This window comes from Crassostrea angulata, chromosome 7, assembly GCF_025612915.1.
Source record: "Crassostrea angulata isolate pt1a10 chromosome 7, ASM2561291v2, whole genome shotgun sequence".
Lineage (NCBI taxonomy): Eukaryota > Metazoa > Mollusca > Bivalvia > Ostreida > Ostreidae > Magallana > Magallana angulata.
The window spans coordinates 21,593,687-21,612,743 of record NC_069117.1 but is presented as its reverse complement, the minus strand read 5'-3'; the positions used below and the strand labels follow the sequence as shown (position 1 = coordinate 21,612,743).

The 19,057-nt window shown below is 34.6% G+C and overlaps 1 pseudogene; it reads left to right on the top strand.

The window, feature by feature from the left end:
- LOC128191231 (hemicentin-1-like) overlaps nt 1-19,057 on the top strand; it is a 48,984-nt pseudogene that overhangs the window by 6,495 nt on the left and 23,432 nt on the right.

The window sequence follows — 19,057 nt, the reverse complement described above, 5'->3', positions numbered from 1 at the left end:
TAAAACGCGGAACGGAAAGCAGAACGGAATGGAAAATAGCATCACGTTTATCGCTTAAAAAGGGTATAGACTGGCCAGAAACGATTTACTTTGTATCTTTTATTTATATCTAATGAATGATTATCAACATGTTGTATCTTATTAATATTCATATGAATGTCTATCAATTATAGCATTGTATTCATTCGGCTTTAGTTGAGTACGAAACGGAAAAATCAAATGTATACATTTTTATATTTCAAATATGATGATGTTCATGTATATACTTACATCAAAATTGAATTGTCGGTGTTCTAGACGATCTTTTATCATACAGACGATACAGTATCATTGAGATGGAAGGAAAAAAAAACCGTAGGACAGACGACATTAAAAATTAAAGTACAGAAAACATTAAAATATACCCGGTAATTTGTGAAACTAGTAATTTGTGAAACTAGTATTATTAGCAATGCAATTTTGTTTACGTTTGCATTACTAAGCAGTTGTTTATTCCAGCAGCTATAAACATATGATCCGAATAGAGAGCTCTAGACGTTGCCTAATTTGATTTTAAGATTATATATTGGGACTATAGTATGTCGATCCCAAAACATTCATGCAGCACATTTGGACGATTTATAATGGAAAATATTGACATCTTTTCTCCATTTGGAAGTCACTCAGAAGACCTTGCACAATTTTTCAACACTATAATCCGGGTCTGTTGAAATGCAAAACCCCGTAGACTTCTTTGTTTTTAGCCGTGTATTTATACCAGCTGATAAGCTAGAGAGGACGTTTTAAAGAAAGAATAATGAGAATGTGTAATGCTTCTAAAAGAGAATCGCTTAAACCCTGAGGTGTATATAAATATACAGCAAAAAGTGAATCGAGGATATTTTGGGACAGAATATAGTGGTCAATGCATGTACTGTTAATTTTGAGGTAATAAATATTCTTGAATAAATAATCTAATATTGCTAATCTTTAAAAAAAAATAATAATAAAAAGGTACATAAAGTTTATCGTTTTAGCATGATTAACAAATCTATGAGGTAAATAACATTAGATAAGATTTTCCGTTTTCCCTTCCGTTCCGCTTTCCGTTCCGTTTTCCGTTCCGCGTTTTAGCAACACCCATGTATGTATACACGTGAACCCATCTAATCGAAGAGCTGGGTAAAACTAGTACCCGCTAATGAGACATGCAGACCTGTGTTGTGTACGTAACTTCAGACAAAGATCATTCATTTGTAACATGCATGTATTTTTATGACCTATTCTTCAAATCCACTTGCACTATTTTATTAGGTAAATAACAGCTTTAAGGTGGTGCAGGACACCTGCATATTGTGATGTACATGTATACTTTCTATTGAGATAAACAATAAAGTATATCAAATATTGATTAAATATTTACCCCCCAAATAATGTTACCTAACATTGAAGCGCAATGGGTTCGAGCGTTTACATGTCTGTAAGAGCATTGGGGTCCAAGGTGTATTTTTGGTACTTTTACAATTGATATAAATGAATTTTCATGGGGAGGGGGGTCTGGACCCCTCACTCCCACCCCTTCTCTAAATCTGTGCACACGATGATGTTCATGTAGGCACACAGAAGCAAATCTAAAACCGGCAACCGCCACGGGGAGGGGGCATAATTTAATTTTCAATTTTGTTTGTAATAATTATATAGACCATTATACTTTCTATGACATAAAATGTTAAGGTTATTGATTAACTGAAAATTCAATGCAAACAGTTCTACCCCATATTGCACATAAAGTGCTGCTCATGTCACGATGTGTATTATCATATGAAAATTATAAATTTTAATTGTATTACCAGAGCTTGCATATAGCCTTCATTTTTAATTAAACTGGTACAAAACAGTGTTATTTAGGGGCAAACACATGGTGCGGGTATTACTGTCTAATGACAGCATCTAGTTTATTTTGTTTACGGAACGAAACGGACAACGAAGCAGAAAATGATAAATAATTGTGAACGGACCATACACAAAAAGTTGATGCTTTGGCGAATTCGGGTTTTTTCAGGATTTTTGGGATAAGACAAACACGAATTTACTAAATTGCTACTTTGACAATTTGCGTATGTACATGTAGAATTTTCAGTGACGTTTTGTTACTGAAGACAACAAGACCCTAATATAAAAACAACCCACCCCAGTATTTTTGTTTGTTTTAGAAAATTTAATACGAAAATTAATTGTATTCTTAAAAATCACAGACTATGTTATATTCTTTAGGTTTTATTTTTTTAAATTTAACAGATTTGAAAAAAAACCTTTCATCCACAGTTTTATTTAAACAGATTTATTTCAATTCATTAATTAATCAGCAAAAGTGGTATGGATTGTGGTTAAACAATATGTTTTTCATTTTTTAGAAAATCTCTTCCCTGAAATAAAATTAGGCAAATAAATGTACTTTAAAAACTTATGATTTTAGAAACCGGAATAATTTTAATAGAGCACCTTGGTTAAAGATTTAAAATACCTTAATTATGACCAATGTAATTATGAAATCAGCGATCATGATCATACGATCACCTGATAATATTTACGTAATAATGATAATAAGTATAAAATATGATGAAACCCAGTCTGTAAATGCTTAAAAGGGCATCTTTTCGTATATTTTTGATTATTCAAAGTAACAACTAATTAATGTATGCATGTTCCGAAGCTTAAGTGAAATAAAGTTGATGATTAATTGGCGTACTCAAGCTCCGAAGCCGCAAGTAATTAAGAATTCAACGCGATTTAAAAGCTTGTGTGAGAAAGAAGTAAAATTATTTGAGGTGTATAAAAAGGGTGCAATGAAAGACATCGGCATTAGTTTATCATGCCTGACTTCTGTATCGTGTGCACTCTTCTATTGCGACAACGTCAAAAGGTTTTACGTTGTTTTTCCTGTCATAGAAAACAACATAAATCTTGCAACTCAGGTATGTTAAAATAACATGAAATATATATTAAGTTTTTGTCCTATTTTGTCTTATTCTAAAAAAAAACCCAAATACCTGAGCAATTACTACAATTCGTATTCCCTGTTCAGACATCTGACGTGAGGACTACAGGCGGATGAAAACTCGGTGAGAAGCCATTTTTATAGTGTCTCGAGTGTCTTGAGGCCACCATCCCTTACTCCGAGGTCACCATCGCTAGCGAGTTTCCGTCACAACTCAAGAGCCTGCATGAGCGGATCCAGAAATATTTTCATGGAGGGGGGGGGGGGGGGTCCGAAGGATTATTGTGTTTGCCGGGGGGCGGGGGGTCGCATATTTGCGATCTTTCATGAATGCGCTTCTATGACCTTTTGACCAAGTCAATGTGGAAATGCATGAATGTAGTAATAACAACAATTTGCTCAGATAATGTCAAAAAGGGAAATATTTGTTAATATAAATATAAACATTTATACGAAAGGCACCCCTTGTGAAAAAATGATAGTCAATGGAGAAATCTATCTTGGATTGTTCTTCTTTCATCAATTTCAATCAACTTATTTCACAGGAAGGGGCATATGTATTTTTTGTTAAAAAAAAATCATTCAAATGTGACGAAAACAATAACGTTGGCCATACTTTAGTGAATTTGAATTGTCACATGATGTAAAATTTGAGATTCAAACCTCTGAATCAATACCAAAAATTGCTATTCAATTTGATAAAATGAATAATCTCGACCGCAGCTAGTCTTTACTTGTATGAATGATGTCATCTTAGTCCCCATATCGAGATTGAGATATTAAGATTGATATATTCGTAATTTTTGAAGTTATGTATCATATTTTCAACTTGAAGATGGACCAAGAACTGCAACTATCTTGAGAAATCATCAGACAATTTTTGGTGATGTAACTGAGAGGGAGGAAACTTCAATGACAATTCCCCTAAGTTGCTCGTCAGACTGTAACCCTTCGTGTGAAATAGCTTGGTATAAAGATGGACAACTAGAATCTAAAGGTAATCCAGTCATTAACATTACACGAGACCGGAGGATGTCTGGGGTATATCAATGTGAAGCCAGCGGAGTGGAAGGGAAAGTAAAGTCTCCTCAAGTACAGGTCATCATCCAGTGTAAGTTATTTGTAATTTTATGTAATTTAGACTTCTTCGGGATGGAGTTAAGCAACTTAAATATTGCAACTATCGTAAAAGTGCGTCACCCCCCCCCCTTCCCCCCAACTGGCGTAGACAGCATTCCATTGGATAATGTTATTCAGTTCCTGTCAGATATTAGTATTAACGCAAACGTTTTGATGTTGCAGCTTAGCATTTGTATAGACATAACAATTATAATTGCTAGCGCCGGTGTAACGAAGAATATTGACCCGGGTTGAAAATTGACCCGGGGGTCATTTTTCAACGTTGAATATTGACCCGGGGGGTCATTTTTCAACGTTGAAAATTGAGACCAAAATCGTAAAATTTATACCCGGGGTCATTTTTCAACGGTATGAGAAAGATTTTTCTAAACTCTGATGACCTCGACCCGTTGAAAATTGATCCTGTTGAGAATTGACCCAAACCTCAGAGTTTTGATCTGAACTGAAACTTACTCTACACGGCTTAAATGTACAATCATGCACATATTTGAAAGTTTCAGTTTTAAAATGTACATACTGTCCGATAAATATGCGGACGTGGCTAATTTCTTTTAGGCTGATATGTCCAATTAATCATTTAGTTTTTAGATTGAAAATATGATACGTTTGTTTCGGAATGGAGCAGGCGAGTAGGGCTAGAATACTTTTTGACATAGATGCCATGGTTTTCATTCCCTCATGTGACAGAATTTAAAGTTTAAACTTGTCACAATCTCTGGTAAATATATCTAACAAACATATTGCCCGTTATCGTCACGTTTAAGGCAATTCAACAGAGCTCTATTCGACAGGCACCTGACGTTGTATATTTTTCTAATAATTGAAAATATATAACATCTATACTGCTTTATTGGGTAAAGGGTATATATATTTATATCAAGACAAAAAGATATAATGTCAGATACCTATGCTTAATTTGAAAAAGTCAGAATATTTCACTGACAAAATAATAAATGATTGGTTGTCATATTTTTATCCTTTTTTCATATATACTGGGTTTTTTATGCGTATAAATACAGCATATACATATTTACACATGTTTTTAATTTTTTACGATTTTTCATCTTGTCTGATTAACTTTATTGAAGCACCATCCAATTTTCTGCATATACAGTCATGGTTCTTCTTAAAAATGCAATTTATTTCTATTATTTTGAGTTTTCAATTCTATTATTTACCTGTAAATTAGAAACACAGGCAACTGACGTAATATATTTTCTCAAAATCAAAAACATATACCCTCTACAGCAAAAATGTTATCAATTTAAAAAAAAGTAGGTTTGCATCTAAATATACAGTCGGAGGATGGTTGATCGAACTATATTAATGGTTAATACATCAAAAGGTATGCAAAAAGTATACAACTGATAGATATGTTGTTTTGAGCAGCTGTATCAAGGAAAAATCCGAATTGCTTTTAACATGTACAAATTGAAGCAACCAGGACAGTGACAGGGATCAGAGTTAATTCTTTTAAAATACTTTTATATAGTGAGCTTAATTTGGAAACCTCGAAATCTCGAAGGGATAACCATAAACTAATTATATTCTACAAGAATATAAGTGGTTTAGCACCACAAGATATGTTAGATTGAATTCAATCATATTGTCTTACTGAACATGCATAAATTCATAGATCGAATTAGCTTTTTTACTATCTATATATATATATTTTACTATCTATATACTTATTACAATAGCTTATTACAATAGCTTTTTTACTATCTATTTAGTTTTTTTACTATCTATATACTTATTACAATAGCTTTGCTCCCTCTACATGTAAATTGAGGAATGATCTTCATGCAGAAAAGAAAATTTCAACTTTATCTTTCTTTCAAGTCAAAACTTACCTAGAGCTTACAAACCTTTCAGTTAAGACAATAGGAAATATAATTTTTCGTCTATTACGGAATAAAACTAGTAAAGCTTACTTATTTAAGGATTTTTTTATCTGATGTGAGTCGATGTTTATACTGTGGGTTTGAATCTGAAGGAAATGTGATTTTCCCCCTGGATATCCAAGATACACTCAAAAAAGAGACAAACTTTTTAAACAACTTATTGACATTAGTGTACCATTTTATATGAACTATATACTTTATGGTAGTTCTGATTTTTCATATAGATAAAATTGTAAAATTGTTTCCCATGTTTATACTTATATTAGATCTCGAAAGCGTTTTTGATTCTCTTGGGGTACACTGTTTAAACCAATTTAAGTACTATACCTGTATATTTACTTAATATACAGTTCCCTTTTATTTACTGTTCTTTTCGAATGGGCTGGATCATGAAAATCTCATTCTTATGTTTAATTGTATCTCTGCAGGTATGAAGGTGATATGTTTGTTAATATAGGTATGAGTGAACATGTCTACCAACAATATGTCATACAATCATATATGATAAATATTCAGATAATTATTTAATATTCAAGTACCTCATGTCTTATATACCATAATATACACATTTAACACGTTTAAATTAAATTAAATATGTAGGTGGCTGTGATAGGAAGATCAATCATCTACTCCAACGCTGCTGTATGATCTTCTACTACTTATTTCTATTCAAAAAATGCAATTTACCAATTTATTGACGAAAACAATTACTGTTAGTAAATTTATGATAAAGTTTTGTGATCAAAGCAATTTAGAAACTTTAAAGCAAAATTCTATTGTCATCCTGTACAAAATTAGGTTGCTAACTTGCTACAGACTCCATGAAGCAGAATTGTTAATGCCTAGAAAAATTAGCGATTTGATGATATTTAGTTACATCAAAAGTTATTCTAACGGAACAAATAAAACACAAAAAATCGGCTTTCAAGATATAGTTACTACAGCATTGTTCATGAAAGAGTACAATCATGTTAGCATATCATCATTTTGTAAACTGTTATTGGCTGGATGGGTGTGAATACAAAATTAAAGATAGTCACAGTTTTAACAACTGAGTGGCTGCAAACACAAAAATCTCAATATGACATACTTTAATTTTTTTTATTTACACCTACTCAGAAAATTTACAATGAACAATATCAAAGTTTCAATTTACTAGGTGAACGTTAAACCAATTATACGCGCAAAAGTTTATTATGAATAAAATAGTTATTACATGTACATATTTAAAGGGATACTATGTAAATTCAAAAAATAATTATTTAAGTCTCATTTTAATCCCCCCCCCCCCTTTGAAACATGTGAACATGTAAATCTAAAGAATAAATATATAAAAAGTGATAATTTTTAATTGAATAAACTCCAGTTATAATATTGATTCGTTAATTTGTGCTTCTTTGCTGTTGAATTTTGAACCGGTTTCATGATCAAAATTCCACGATGCGGGTCAATTTTCAACGGATTAGGGTCTTTATTCAACACGTTTGGTCTCAATATTCAACGTGGAAAAATGACCCCCGGGTCAATTTTCAACCCGGGTCAAAATTCTTCGTTACACCGGCTGTAATATTAAGTAAAATTGTTTGTTTTAGTTCCCCTAAACCGGTCCAGTTATTCATTTTTGTTTATGTTTTTGCTATTTTTATTTTTTGTTTGTTTTTAGTAATTCTCATTTAATGAATGAGGACAGGTATGAAGATTTTATTTAGAAAACATATTCATCAGTTGATCCGCACTCACATATCAAATTCCAAAATTTTAACATAAATTACAAATGGGCTCTGTAAAAACAAGAAGTCACATCGCTCACTTGAGAAACAATGGCTGTATATGGGGATTCGAAGGATATTGTGCCATATGGCCCCTCGGTAGATTAACAAAAAATAAATATTTGAATTTTACTCTTATTTTTGCATATACTTAATCTTTGACATATGTACTTTTATGGATTACCATTTTCAACGAAAATAAGAAGATCCTATTTATGTAAGATATATAACTAAATTTTTGGTAGGGGTTTACTGTTACCTTCCAGTTCCCTTTATTTTAGCCCCCAACCCCACCCCCCCCCCCCTTCCCAAAAAACTTTTTAAAGCTATCAAAATATATGAGAGCATAGATAGGTACATTTTCTATCTCAACAACTTAATAGTAATTATATTCTGGTAAAAAAATCCTATATCTGAAAGAAGAGAATTGTATCTTTACTACCTGAATGCGCTCAATTCCTCGAATTAAAAAACGTTCAAAAACTTAGTTGGTCTACTTCATTATAAACGATGTCGTTTACCTGGCGTGAACTCATGTGACCTTTTATAAACTTACTCACATGATCGATGAATATAGTCGCCTGAAAAATGTCATATTATATGTAAAAGAGCTATTCTAATCAATGTATTGACAGGCATTTCACTCTATTGTACGAAGACCCACCCATTATTTTCATCTTTATTCAAAAATAACAAATTGCTGCCTCTACAAACATAGATAATTTTCCTCTGCAATATTTTGATTTAAAAACAACGATAATGCATTTATCCTCATAATGATAATGGTGTCAGAACTATGGAAACTGTTTTTAAGACTTCATTTTTATTTACTCTTGTTTGAAAAACTATCAAAATTAGTGTAGATTTCATATAATTCATCGTATAAGAAGGGGCCCCAGATAGTAGTTATAGAACATCATCCTTTTAATTTTTCTGTACAAGTACTTAATGATTAGCAAGGCATTTCTAATGATCAACCACAATTTCAGTGTCAATCGCAGAATTATAAGCAAGATACAGAGCTCACAGACTGCTCGGTTTGAGTCATGTAATTGTTGACCATGAGTTTATTTCATTCAACTTAAGATTTTTAGACGGGGTCCCGTCTATTGGTTTACTGTTAGCCGAAGTCTCAAACCGGAAGGCACGCGTTGAACACATGAATTGCGCAAGAAAATAGTGCAGAAAGTTTTCATGCATATCAGTAAATATATATTATAAAAACACGCATTAAATCTTTTTAAGTCCTCTGTGTATAAACTAAATTCTATTTATAAAATAAACAAATAGTTTTATTGATCAAAATATTCCTGCTCGGGTTCAAATGTGGAATGAGTTACGTAACTGAATGCACAACGCCGTTGACGTTTCAGTTGGTGTTCGAGTTCATTAATCAATAGAAGAGGTTGAAGGTTGATTCGAATGTAGTGTTCCCAAACGCAATGTACCATTTTTGAAAAGTTGTTAATTTTATTTTGACAATCTTTCACCTGAATACTACCGAACTTCATGCGCAAGCCGAAGTTAAAATTAGGACGGATTATACACAGATGTCTTGCATATTAAATAGGCGTTTCGTTGGCTTCCAGTCTACTTGCGGTATGACTGCTGTTCGTCTCTTAAGGAATTTTTTACATAGAAAATAAAAACAAGCCTGAATTTGCCTTCTCGTTCATTGACTCTTTAATTAATTAAACTGAATTAAAATTTTGAACAATGCATTGAAAGCAAAATCTATATAGATTATACATTTTGGATGACCAATAGATCAAATCATATAATTATACAATCTTATCGATTAAAGAACCAAGTTAAATGTTAATGTTCATGTTGTCCGGCTTAGTTTGAATCAGGCTTGGGGTGAATTACATTGTAAAGTAATGCATTACATTATCATTACTTCATGAATTAGGGCATTAAATTACCATTACTCATTTTTTGAAGTAATGCATTTCATTACCATTACATGAGTAAAGTAATGCATTACCATAACCATTACTTTGTGAAAAGTCAATAAGTTTTAAAAAAGTAATTTAAAGGTGCATGGTCACGATTTTGTTAAAAAATTATTTTTCCGATTTAAATATTTACAATGCTTCAGAAAGACATTTTTAATAGGCAACCGAAATTTGAGTGTCATTTGTTGAGTTATAAGCGAGTTACAGAGCTTGAAATTCTTCGCTATGTAAACAAAGCGTTTTTTTTACATTTTGAACATTGAAGTAAAACTTTCCGTTTTAGACTTCAAACGAATGTTTTAAACGTTAAGAACTGTTTATCCATGCTTAAGATAATTAAAAAGATTGACAAATAAGCTTAAAAAAGATTTGTTACTGGTATATTGAACCTTTGTAAACAAAAACAGGGCACGAGCCTTGTTTACATGAGAAAGAATTGTGAGCCCTGTATCTTGCTTATACCTCTACGAATGACTCTCAAATTTTATTTGATCATTAGAAATGCATTTCTAAAGCATTGTAAATAATAAAAACATAAAAATGGAATTTGACCAAAATCGTGACCATGACCCTTTAAAAGCTAAATAAAGAGTTAAACTTTTTGTAGATGTTTCATAAATAAAACATGCTTGAACATATTTACAGGTTCATGTTCACTATCAGGTTCAAATTTAATGACTCATACATGATTGTTGTTACAGTTGTAATTCTCAAGGTAAGGTTGTTCCCGTAACATTTACACGCTAATGGCGGAGTTGCCAATCTCTGTTATTTATGTCTCTGATTTTCAAAGTATGATTTTTAATGAACGGAACGGTTTTATCGTAATTCGTGTAGGTGATGCACGAGTTTACACAAAAAAGTAGTAATTGGCAAACGGGTTTATTTTTATCTATAAATTTTGCATGAATCGCTGCAAGAAAATCGTGTCAGATTAGTCGGTCTAAAAATCAAAATGACGACCGTGACATACCTATTTATTGTTAGAGTACTTGGAATCTTATTGTAAAAAGAAATATTTCTAACGTCAGGTGCCTGTATTTGTTATTGGTATACAAATATTAACTTTGTTTATTAATTCAGCAGTTTGAGAGTTTTCGGGGTTTTCATGAACCTTGTATAACGGAAACCGTCCGACTTGTGAATTTTCTCTTGGATCACAAAATTGAATAAAACTAATGATTTAAATTATCTACCTTGATATGGTTGTTTTGATTTTCCCGGTTAGTAGTAATTTTTAAAAATTTTCCTTGGGGTTTTATTTTACATAAAAAACCGTTGTGTCAATTTTCTACAATTTTGAAGGCTGGGATTAAGTAAAATTTAGACAAAGTATCTGATTCAGACAATTGCAAAAAACCAATTTAACATACTAGATTGAAACAACTAATTTTAACTCATAATTTTTGGAAACATATTCGAGAAAATCAAGGACAATTACAAATTCAAACTTTCAAGACCCCGTCTTTCAGTACTCTCAGTACTTTGATTAAACTTGGTATTTCCTATTCAACATTTAAAATCTAAACAAACTAAACCGTGGCCTCAGCTCTGTGTACATGTACAAACTTAGAAATGTGAGCAAAGCTCTGTATCTTGCTTATAACTCGAAGCTTGACACTCACATACGGTTAGTCAATAGAAAATTGTAAATAAATAAAACAGAGGAAAAATGCACTTAAAGAAAGAGCACAATTTATATCTAAAAACGAATCATATACTAATTACTCAGAAAAGTGCGCGACAAAACACAAAGAGTAAAAAACATTTTTAATTTTCTTTAATTTTATTTCAAATCTGGCGATGATTGGGAACGGCTGTTTAAGGGTATTGGGCCGCCATACATGACAAAGGGCATGCCCCAAAATTCAACACATCAAGTAACATCATAATGTAGTTCACATAATTCAACAAATTCAAACAAAGTTCAAAGTTCATTCAAAGTTCAAATGTTTAATACCTTGACTCTGGGAGGTGCAGAAGTCAAGAATTTACGATTGACCCTTGGGAGGTGCAGGGGTCGATGTCCACATAATAATACATGCACTAGTCTCAAATGACCAGCGCCGCTCATTCACGCCAAGCAGGTGGTAAATGCACACATGTAGCATACAACAGCCGTACCGGATGACAGGTCCTTACAGGGTTCCTGAAAAATAAAACAGATAACAACCAGCAGATATCATTTCAAAAGGGAGGGAAGGGTGGGTTATTTGCAGCACGTGCTTATCAAATAGAAAAATTTAATATTAACTTAACCAACCTATCTTCTCAGCAACAGGAAGTGAAAGAAAAGTTATGGGGCTTGGGCTTTAATTTATATATTCAATGGGGAGTTAACTCTAGTAATAAAGTGCGTAACAAAGGGGAGATAATGGTGTCGGCCCTATCTTCGATAACACCATCCAATACATAAAGAATTGGATGTAAATAATATCTCAGAAAAGTGCCCGACAAAACACAAAGAGTGAAAAACATTTTTAATTTTCTTTAATTTTATTTCAAATCTGGCGATGATTGGGAACGGCTGTTTAAGGTAATGGGCCGCCATACATGACAAAGAGCATGCCCCAAATTTCAAAATTCAACACATCAAGTAACATCATACTGTAGTTCACATAATTCAACAAATTCAAACAAAGTTCAAAGTTCATTCAAAGTTCACTCAAAGTTCAAAGTTCATTCCAAGTTCACTCAAAGTTCAAATGTTTAATACCTTGACTCTGGGAGGTGCAGAAGTCAAGAATTTACGATTGACCCTTGGGAGGTGCAGGGGTCGATGTCCACATAATAATACATGCACTGGTCTCAAATGACCAGCGCCGCTCATTCACGCCATAAGTTCCCAAACTCGAAAGCAGCTATGGAGCTTTAGTGATTGGGAACTCCGCCACCATATGGGTGGGGGTATGAGCGGATTTAACTTACAACCGTGCCCTAGGGTAAGCTTGCTAAGCCGGATAGCAAGCATGTCCTTTTTGTTAAGATAAGATAGCCTCAAGGCCCCCTGAAGAGTATTTAGGAAAACAGCATTTATTTAGCCAATTTTGACAAGTGTACTCCATCACAGAAAAACAAGGAGTCACGCTTTATATCAGGATGGCGGATAATTGCGCCGTCATACCGCAGGGCCAACCTGGATGCACAAGAATTAAGACGTTTACGTTGTGATTCCATAGCACGAGAGTTTTGAGAATAACGCCATTGTATGCGTGGAATGATGCAAGACCAAATGACCTTTGAATGTAGGAAGTTGGTTTGAATAAATTGAAAAAGCTTCACGCAAACTAGCCTTAGTTTTCTAATTGAAGTCTCCCCTAAGTCATTTCCCCCACAGTGTATTAAAATGACATTAGGTGCAGGACCCACCTTTGCGAGGGTTTTAAGCTTCTGCTCTGCTTGAGACAATTTCAGGCCACTGTACCCCTGCCACCACAAAGAAATATTTAGCCTTTTCAAGTTGAGGTGAAGACCTCCAGGTCTTAAAAATGCTTCTAACTGAGCATGCTTCAGTATTAAGGACCCAACTTACCACACTTTTTGTTTGTCTACAATGATAAGCAAAGCCTATGAGTTAAAATTTTGGTATGCGAATGTATGATTTATAACACGAAGATTTCCATCCTCCACATTTCTGAATTGTTTCCGCAGAAAAACCTTGCAATGCCAATTCAATGCTAACTCCAATCCGAAAAGAATGAGATTTGTATCTTGTGTACTCCGGTAATTTAAGACGGACTAATGCTTTTGAGAGGACTGCCGTAAACTGGTATCTTGCGAGTGGGGTCTTATCGAAGTGACAAAAAAGGGGCCCTGCAGTCAACGGGCGAACACTTAAATATTTCTCAACAAGCTTGAATGGACACGCAACTCCCTCAGATTTACCAATTTGGAAAATGGTACCTTTTTCCTACCTGGTCAGTCTTCGAATGTTTGAGATTGATTAACAATAGCTGTTTATCAGGGTCTAGAGTTAGATTTTCCATACAAAGTACAATATTGTTCGGAATTTTACAGTGGACAGTAAATTCACCGACACGAAATAAGCCATGAAATGCCAGTGAAAACGCTGCCGAGAAAAGACTTGTTTCATAAGAATTAGTGCATGTAGTGGGTAAAACCAAAATTATTTTTTCAAGCAAGTCTTTAGTTATAGGCAGTCTTGTATCAGAATTGTGATTTAAGCGTTCCATGCCCTGCAAACGCTTTGTAACTAAAAATTGAGAAGCTGGGTCCCCTATTCCTTGTAACTTGCAGTGATAAGAAATTGCAGACAAATACGAACGCACCGTTGAATAAGCAAGGCCAGATGTTGATAGATGCAGTAAGTACTGAACCAGCGAACATAGTGTTGGAGGCCAATATGAAAGTGCGAACTGATGACAAAATTTTTTGATACGACAGTAAACCGACTTTTTGAACCCTATGTGTGTTATCGGATATTGCAGCTTCTAACAGCCGATCAAATTCAAACTTGAATTAAGGTTGTGAAATGACTGGGGGATGGGTTCGGGGTCCCTCCTTGCGTCGTTTGGTGCAGCCTGGCGAAACCTGGTCCACTGTTTACGAGAAATGGCATCAGCAATATTATTAGATTTGGTTGAAATATATTCTGTACGAAATAAAATGTTGTGTCGCATGCATTTTAAGACAAATGCTCTAACTAATACCATGACAAACTCAGATTTAGAGGTTAGTTTGTTCAAAACTGCAACCAATGCCTGATTGTCTATGTGAAATGTAATTTTTTTGTTGGCTAATTTGTTGGCCCAAATGATGACGGATTAAACCGCGGGGATAAACTCTAATAGGGTCATGTCGTGATGCCCATCGATATATTTCCAATTTTTGGGCCAACTAAAGAAACACCATTCCCCATTCAAATACGCCCCACATCCTAGTTGAGCAGACCCTGAGCTATCGGTGAACAAATTGAGATTTTGATCTGAATGCCATTCTTCTTCTAAGAAATAAACCACGCCGTTAAAACCCTCCAAAAACCTACACCACATAAAAATGTCCCCCCGCATCGATTGAGTAACTCTTAGGTAATGATGTGATTGCGTGACACCGATGGTGGCGTCATACAGGCGCCGATCGAACAAATGCACGGCCTGGCCGAATAGCCCTTGTTGTCTGACGTCATGACGTCAGGCATATCTAAGGTTTAAAAGTTGCATTCTCCGAAACAGTGCAGACAATGGGACAAGCAATATCATGATATTTCACGAAAAAGATTAACCGATATATGTTTAGGATGTCAGCATTTACATTCACAATTGAAGAAAAAGTTATATGGCATGTAATAACAACAGCGAGCAAGAGTTTTCAAGTAAAAGGGACGTTCACCATGCAGTGCACGTGTGTAATCCTGATGTAAAAATAGATCAGCATTCCACTATATTTAAACGGTGAAAAGGGGGGAGGGGGTCATCGCAACAAGTTGTAACATATTGTCTTTAACGGTACAATGTAAGTTATAATTGGTGTTGGATTATCATTATTACAGGAGAGTCATCAGTTTGGATTAAAACAAAGATATATTTATACAGCTGGAATGTTTACAGGAGGAACGAAATCGCCGAAGCGGGGTGTGACCCGATTTTCGTTCAGTTGGGCGATTTCATTATAATCTTGAAAAGGGGTCATAAGTCGCGTGTCTTACTTAAATGTGCATTACTACATTTAACAATTACTAATCAAGTGTATGTCTTAATACGTTAGATTTCTTCCAAAACATCCGATCCAAAGTATAATATACATGTAATTAGCTGTTACAAAACAAATGTCAAAAAAGTCATCTGACCCCCTCCCCATGGATCTTCTGCCAATGGATGAGTTCATTCGTTGCGTGTACGATAATAGTAGGATTTCGCGCCATAATGTCTCATTCATAATTTTGCGCACTGATTAGTTGACGAGTGCGCTGGGATCATTCAATACCCCAGAGCACACAATGTGTTTACATCACAGGCACGTATCATCAGGGGTTGGAGTGAAGGGGGCTGCTTCCCCCTCCCCACTTTTTTGGCAGGTGGCACTTTTCTTAATTTTATATGATAAATGGAAATATCATGGATTTGCCCCCCCCCCCCCCCCTCCACTTTTGTAGGAGCATGCAATAAATAAAACTGCAAATAAGGAATTCTAATTGAATTGAAGTTATAGTTAGGTTTTTTTTAATGAATTTGAGAAATCGCCCTTTATTAATTGCTTGTCAAGATGATTTTGATGAAGCTGCCCACACACATTAAAAAACAATACGTGTTTGTATACCCTTTAATATTTCATATGGTTGGAAAAATTTTTAAAAATGCCTTTCAGTTGATTTTACATCTTAGTATAACAAATAAAATTTTTAAAAAAAACCGACTATTTACTCTCCAGCTTTCAAGCTTACATGCACTTATATGATATGTGTACATTCCTAAAAAATAATTGAATTTATAAAATAACTGAATTTCAAGTGATATATATGTACATGTTCTAGATCGAAGAAAAGACTGACATTTCGTCTTAAATTTGCACGTTCCGTTTATAAATTTATGATCAGCAGCGAAAATAAAGATTCATTTCTAATAAGATAGCCTCATTGATACTTGGATGCTTCCATTGAATAATTTTGTTTAGTCAGGCAAGCTTTTTGGAAAGCTATTACTTGTAAAGAAATTAAGTTTTCCCAGCACTGATTGCAACTGCTTAAGTGTGACTTTCTTGAGTGGTAACAATTGTTTTAAATGATTTTGGAGTTCAATACATTTTGGATGAGGTACTTTAACCAGCATTTCAATAGTGTCAATTTCCAAACCTAAAAATGTTAAGCAAGTGGTAGGACCTACAGTTTTATCCTCAGCTTAAGGTACTATCATGGAGTGAAATTTCAATGAACTATAATTTAAGGCATTTTGTATAAAGCTTCAACTTCACATTTCTTTATTTGTTATCAAATTGCTATTATCTTTATCGCATCTTGTCTTTCAAAAAAATTAATCCCAAAACATTTGTTTACGTAAGGCGTAATTGCTTAATCGTTTTAAATTAACTCTCAACTTTGTAGACTTGATATAATTGACTCACTCAATTTGAAGTTTTACTCATCTGTCACTCATGCTTATAGTGCTAATTACTATTGTTTACTATTCTTATTTATATCATTTGTTCATTATTATCATCAGTCAAGAATTAGGATTCGGATTGTTCGGGTGTAGTTTTTGGATTTCCAGAATTCACCCTACCGACCTAAAGTTCAAATAAAGTGCTTTTTACCATCTAAAGCATTTTAGTTTTATTGTCGACGGATATATAGAATCACCTTATTTTCCCCGGTGATAGTTTGGTGGAGATATCCTAAGGGTAATTCACCCGGGGATGCTGCATAAACTTTGTAGCAGTTAGATTCCGTGTACCAACAACAGCGAGTTTCCCCAAGATTATTACATTCAACGTGTCAGAAATGCAACCCAAGAGCAGAGGATTTCCCCGCTCATTTCGACCATCAAACCAGCGTCGCTGCTTTTCGAGTTTCTGGACATCCCCAGGACTTGCACGACTACACTCCAGACCTGGATCCTGTCCCGCATGCTACAGGTGCGGAAATACGTTCACCCGCGGACACCTGTACTCGTGTCCAGCGACACGTTCGGAGTGTTTCGTGTGTGGATTACTTGGCCATTTTGCTAAAATGTGCTTCTACGCAACCATTCCTTGCCATTCTCATCCGCGGAAAACTTACCCGGTGGCGACCAACGACAAAGGTTCGTTCAAAAATGGTTCGGCCAAGGATGGAAGGACCTGCAATCGGACAGTATCGTCTGTAGGATCGACTGATGCCCAAGCAGGATCAAAACTCGACCCTACTGTAGGAATTTCTGAGAATAAGCCTCAAGAAATTTGTGTTGCAATTGCTGATATTTCGCAATGTAGAATACACCTTGCACAAACCAAGACCTTAAGCAAACGACGCCGGGACGCGAAAAGAATTAAAGATTATTACAACCGACTGGAACTTGTGAAACAGCTGCCGTTCCAGCACTTGAATCCAGAAGACATTCAAAAATTATTTAGGCCTGTTGTAATTCAAGACCACATGACAACGTTGAGAAATCAAAATAAAATGCTAAAGAATGTAGTTAGCAATCTAAACACCGACTGCTACGATTTAGAACAGAGACTTAAAGACCTAAAGCAAGGACAGACCATCGCTAACCAGAAGATAGCAGTCCTAAGCGACATCATCACCTCTCAAGAATACGACATTGCGGCCTTAAGGAAAAACTCAAGTTCAAGAAACCGAATTCACAACACTCCCGCGCCCAGACCAAGGACACCGGAAAATAATCAACGACAATTTTACCAGTCCGTCTACTTCGGTCAAAGGCCGCGTGCACCCAGCAATCCTCATCGGTGAGCTTTGAGACGAGGACGTCTCATTTTCCGGAGCGAGAGGGAATTATCATGGAGTGAAATTTCAATGAACTATAATTTAAGGCATTTTGTATAAAGCTTCAACTTCACATTTCTTTATTTGTTATCAAATTGCTATTATCTTTATCGCATCTTGTCTTTCAAAAAAATTAATCCCAAAACATTTGTTTACGTAAGGCGTAATTGCTTAATCGTTTTAAATTAACTCTCAACTTTGTAGACTTGATATAATTGACTCACTCAATTTGAAGTTTTACTCATCTGTCACTCATGCTTATAGTGCTAATTACTATTGTTTACTATTCTTATTTATATCATTTGTTCATTATTATCATCAGTCAAGAATTAGGATTCGGATTGTTCGGGTGTAGTTTTTGGATTTCCAGAATTCACCCTACCGACCTAAAGTTCAAATAAAGTGCTTTTTACCATCTAAAGCATTTTAGTTTTATTGTCGCCGGATATATAGAATCACCTTATTTTCCCCGGTGATAGTACCCCAAGATCATGACAAATATTATGAAATGCAGACATGGTGTCCTTACAAACAGAAGCATTGGGACCCGCAAATAGGAAGTCGTTCAAATAGTGGTCTATTGTGTCTACATTCGATTTTTTTTATTGCCAACCAGTTTAAAAATGTTGCAAATTCTTCAAAGACTTACATGACACAGAACACCCCATTGGTAAACACTTACCAATGTAGTACATATCATCAAACATAAAACCAAGTAGGTCAAAATCCCCTGGACATATTGGCAAAAGTCTAAAAGCTGATTTTATATAGCATTTTCCTATAAATGCCCCCTGACCAATTTTAGCAAGCATCTGTATAACCGAGTCAAAAGAAGTATATTTAACTGAGCTTTCCTCTGGGTCTATGAA